The following is a 5,416-nucleotide window of genomic DNA, read 5'->3' as shown; positions in this document are numbered from 1 at the left end:
CCCCCAGCCCGTTTCCATGAATTCCCTGTGTTCACACAGATTTGCCGTGAATTCTTTCATCCCCCTTACGATGAAGTTCATGTCTCCTTGGGTGGGGCACGCTGGGTGCTTCATTTGAATTCAGATGCTGTCCCTAGAATGCTTCCCCTGCAGTTGTGTTCAGTGGGCAAGCTCATTCCCTGGTGAGGCTGGCTGGCTGCAGCAGGGCCCGGCGCGTCCTGCTTGGATCCCCGGGGACCCGCAGCCCACACCGCCACCGCACAACACAATCTTGCTGGCTGCTCCATTGAAACCAGCAGACTGTGTCAATTCATGCTGTTCCTTTTGATACTAAACCCCTACAGATGAGAGATTGTAACTTATTTTGGTTTCTGGAGAATAGGCTGATGGGTAATTCCACGTAGGGCAGACACGCTTTGTACCCTCCTGCCTGCACTTCCGAGTGCCCGCTCTTCTCCGTTTACCAGGACCTCCGGGGAGCGTGGGTCTGCCGGCCCACGTGGCCCAGGGAGGACTGGGAGCCTCCGTGTGCTACACTTCACATGCATGCACTTGTTGAGAGGCGCAGAGGAGCCGGAGGTTGGCACACTCTGTAACTGATGAATAATTCATGGTGGCTTCTTGTGCCATGAAATGTTCTCCTGAAAATGGACATTATTTTAAAAGACGATGCTGTTTGAAAAATCTGGAAATGCGATTTCACATATATTGATCCGCCTCAATCACTTCCTGTGAAGACAAAAGTGGACCAACATCAGAAGAATAGAATGTAAAGCTGACAATGGCCCGGTGTGGGCAGTAAGCCAAGAACTCTGCCCCAACTTCTTCCTCCCCCATTCTTTGCAACGTGCAACATCACCTGATATTACAGTAGGCCTCTAGAGTTTTGGACCATATCCGGGCTCTTCTGAAGGACAGAATCTGAATTGTAATAGTCACAGTGCATATTAATTAATATTGATGTATTACTGATCTTTTGAGTTTGGAAACTGTGATTCAGTGGCTTTTACTAACTGAAAAGGGTCTTAGAGGTAAAATTATACTATCTAAAGATGTCCTATGTCTACTTGAATAAATCTGAAACCTTCTCTTTTCCTTACACTATAAAAAGAGTGGGTTTTACCTTTGTTTTCCAGGAAAGATAGGGCAGGTTTTGGAAAATCTTACATGACAGGGAGACTGTAAGTAAAGAGAGTAAGTCACATATCTAGTGTGTGTGTGTATGTGTACACAAATACACAATATTTAGTGGTCAAGTGGAAAGATAAAGAATTTCACTTCTTTTCTCCTTTTTTTACTATTCCATGGTATATTTTTAAGGTATTTGAAGTCTTTCAGCTCGCTGCCAGTTGGCCCACAGAAAGTGCATCCCTGGAACATGCAACAGCTGACTTGAATCTCAATAATAGTGAAATTATCCTGAGATTTTAAAACAGGCACACCTTACGTTTGAAACATAAAGGGTCTATGTTTCAATGTTTTAAAAGTACTCTCTATAGGGAATATTGACAATACATTTTAATTACCTTTTTTTAAATAGGAGGATATTTTGAAAGGATATACAGTAAGTTTGACCGTTCTTAAATTTTGTCTCTCATTCCCATAGCTGGGTCTCTGATACTTTAAAGCAATGAAGCTTTCACCGGCTCAAACATCCCTTTTTAATAATAAAGAGAGCACCCTCCTGTCCTTCCTCTCCTGGCATACCTGAAGGCATGAGCCAGTTAGAAGACCGTTGCTGTAAGACTTTGATACAGAGATCTGCTTCCTTCTGCTCGAAAGGATGTGCTTAGAGCTCATGTTTACATACAATTAACTGAAGCACATGAGACATCCAGCCTTCTATTTCATATTAAAATCTAACTGCTGACATGTACTTCTGCATCACAGATATACTTTAAGGGTTAGAGTGATAGTTAGGGTATTCGTTCAGAACATTGGAATTTAGCAAGGCTTGTCTCTAAAGGCCATGCATTTCCAAAACAGAGGTGGGGGTGGGGGTGGGGAATGCAACGTGCCGATTAGCACTTTATAGGTTTCATGTGAAAGGGTGGAATGTTGAACAGGTTTTTCTGCTTTCACAGGCAGTCACAGCTGCCACTGCAAATGAGTTCTGCCAAGGTCAGCGACCAGTGGGTCAATTAGAGCATGCCATTGCAGGGACATGCCCGAGGACCCCTGAGCGCTGGGTCTGCATAGACCAGTTAACAGCAGAACAGGCCTTGAGAGGGCCTGACCGAGCCTCCCCTCCCCTCCCCCGCAGTCGCAGGTTCCCAGGCTTGCGACCACACCAGTGTGCCTTGAAGATCTTAAGGAAATGGAAACTCCCCAGGCCTGGAACTACTCCTTGATAATGAAAGGGGAACCATACCTCATGCTGACATGGGAATTGGAATGGTTGAGAGCATTAGGTGACCTAGGGTACTCAGTGCTCCTGGGAAAATGTCACCACGGAAATGGGCTGGTCCTATTTTATGGGAAACACACCTGTATTCACTATTTTTAAATGGTTTAAATGGAATGTTCTCCCTGTTTTTCAAATATAAGGTGTTTCTGGCTAGGTGAACACTCAAGTGCACACCTGTATGAATCTAATGAATTTAATTAGCCATTTCACTTTGGGGCTCTGGGCATCATACGTGTCTTTTTTATTTTATTTTATTTACTTTTTTACTTTAAATGCACTCTCACTGCAATAGTCTGCCTCTAACTGGCAGCTTCATCAGGGAGGGCATGCTAGGGTGTCCTAGAGCCCTCTCTGGACTTGGCATTGGAGCCGGTCATTAACGTTCTGTCTGTTAGCATTAACTTACTAAGCACCTTTCAGCAGGTGGCAGGCACTGAGCTAGGTACTGTTCGGAATAAGTCTCTGTGATTTAGACTCTGTAGTCTTGGATGGACCACTGGCACGCATGTGCCAAAGATGTGCTGGGCAGCTCACCAGCATGAGAAATTAGCAAGGGCCTGGGGAAGGGTGAAGAGCATGCGGACTGAGGTACAAGGTGTGAGAGGCTGTAGTGACCTAAGGAGGGTGGGACACTGGCTAGGGAAGACATGGGGACTCCTTGGGCTATGGATGACCCCACTGGCTTCAAGGGACATACTCTGGCCACAGATCACTTCATAGCACCATGAAGGCAGGGTGCCCTGTTCCTCAGAAACCATCTCTGCCCCTCCTCACTGACAGAGCCACAGGGATTGGAGATTTATTTCCCCCTTTCTAAAATGACTGTTTTTTGGTGAATTTCAATTGTTTTCATTTAATGTAAATGTATAATTGTAGATGTCCAGGAGGAAAGCACATTTTTTCTGAACACAATGTTAAGCTCTTGAGCTCTAGAGACAGGGATTTGGTTCACATCTCAGCTTTGTTACCTACTAGCCATGTAACCTTGGGCAAGTGCCTTAACTTCCCTGAGACTCAGTTTCCACATCTATAAAATGGAGCTAATAATACTACCTGCTTTATACGGCTCTGAGGGCTCAGTGAGGACTTCTCTAAAGCCCGTGCACAGAGCCTCCCATGTAGTAATGAATGGCTTATTATAATTGGCAATTATAGTTCTACCTGAGAAATCAAGATAGTTCCAAATTATTTATATGGTTGTTTAGTGCTTTGGAATCCAAGGCCTGGATTCTAGTTTGGTTGTTTTATTTTAATGTATATATCTTATTTTATTTATTTTTTTACTATAAATCATAGAAGAATAAGCTTTTATTATAAAAATTTCAAACAATATATGAAAGGCAAAAAGCTCCCCTGGGCTACCATTCAAATCTAGGAAGTAACTATTATTATTGGTTTTCTTTTCATCGATGTAATGCACGTTCCTCGTTGTAAAAGTCACACGGTGTCTTTTCCCATGAGTGGGAGACAAAGGAATAAGAGCCAGGGATTCTAGAGTTTTTCTGTCCTGACTTCCTTTGATGACAGAAATGGTGGCATTTCTGTTACAGAATGTGGCTTTTCTAAGTGGGAGTTTTTACCTTCTTATTTTTCATGACTGAATAAACTTGCAGTCTATTGATATTAACATTTCTAATTTTATCTGTTTTGGGGAAATAACTAATAGTGTTCAAAAGTGGTCTGGTAAGCCCCTAGAACAAGACTCAGCAAACTTTTGCTGTAATGAGCCAGATGGCAAAATTTGGGGTTTTACAGAATATATGACCTGTGTCACTGCTGCTACTGTCCCTCCCTCCCTCTCTCTAATTCTTTAAAAATAAAAATAAACAAACAAAACAAGCCCACTCTTAGCTTGGAGTAAAGCAGAAACAGTCTAGGGGTCATAGTTTGCTGACCCCCGCGCTGGGATACTAGAGGAACAACGAGTGTGGAGGGAATGGTCAGATAAAAAGGGTTCAAGTGTTTGGGACGACTAGTTCCTGTCCCTGCTTACTCCTCCGCTAGACTGTAGGCTGCATGAAGGAAGAAACTGTCCAACCTGTTCATCACTATATATCAGTATCTTCCTAGTGCAGTTCCTGACGCATAGCAGACACTCAGTAAAAATTTACTGAATGAAAAGGGAAAGTCAAACGGCATCGTAAGGCTTATTTAGAAATTGAGAAGTTCCTTGACCCATCTCCCCCCCATTCCTAAATGCAGCTCTTTGTTCATCCATTTCAGTGGTTTCTTCTGATACCCGAAACATGATGGTTTTTAATGGTTTAAAGTGCATTTCTAGACCTTGCACTTTAGACGTTATCTGTTAAGAAGAACGTTGAAGCGTTAAATCCTGACCATTTGTAGTAAATCAATAGAGAATGTCTACAATGAGAAAAAATGTCAAGAGATGGCCATACATGCATCTTATTCAGAGAGAATGGTTTACCTCTCGTAACTGCCAGGATAAGCAGCTAAAAAGAGTTGCAAGGGGCTGCCTCCTCTCTCGTACACATTCAGGGAATGGGACTCGGGATCTTCCAGGCTGTCACAGCACCTCCTGTCCTCTTCAGCCAGTGGTGTCCTGGCAGAGAGAAGAAAGGGAGGGGAAATGGAGGCTTTGCTCTTTACCATAAAGACGGAGAGCCTACCCTCCCGTTCCCCGGCCTGACCTTCATCTCTACCGTCAGCGGCACCCAGAGCCTCCAGTACCAGGCCTTTCCCGCTTTCCCCTGCCGGCTAAGTTCCAGCTTTTTCCTCTTTGCTTCTGTCATTTAGTCACTCTCCAGCTTCCCAAACTGCGTTGACATCTCCTGTCCACAGTCGTAGCTCTCTGGCTCTCGTTGGGGTTTTGTTCAGGCACAGAGATAAATACGTGTTCACAGCACCACATCTGACCAGAAGCTCAAAGTCTCTGTAGATCTTGGCACTCAGTTACTGTCTTGTGCTCTTAATTATGCCACAATTTTTTTGATCTCCTACAACAGCATTGAAGTTTGTTGCTGTTAGAAACTATGATTTTTGTACCTT

At 43.8% G+C, this 5,416-nt stretch overlaps 1 long non-coding RNA gene across 1 annotated transcript; it reads right to left on the bottom strand.

The window, feature by feature from the left end:
• Positions 1-490: 490 nt before the first annotated feature.
• On the bottom strand, positions 491-5,213 carry LOC150010669 (uncharacterized). Its single transcript, XR_016511415.1, has 3 exons — positions 5,059-5,213; positions 4,836-4,970; positions 491-729 (listed from the first exon to the last, which is right to left on the bottom strand). It is a non-coding gene; the product is annotated as an uncharacterized LOC150010669 (long non-coding RNA).
• Positions 5,214-5,416: the final 203 nt, after the last annotated feature.

The sequence above is a fragment of the Furipterus horrens genome, unplaced genomic scaffold, assembly GCF_987537825.1.
Source record: "Furipterus horrens unplaced genomic scaffold, mFurHor1.1.pri manual_scaffold_5, whole genome shotgun sequence".
NCBI classification, from domain to species: domain Eukaryota; kingdom Metazoa; phylum Chordata; class Mammalia; order Chiroptera; family Furipteridae; genus Furipterus; species Furipterus horrens.
Note: the sequence above shows the minus strand (reverse complement) of the source record. Positions and strands in the feature narration are given on the sequence as shown.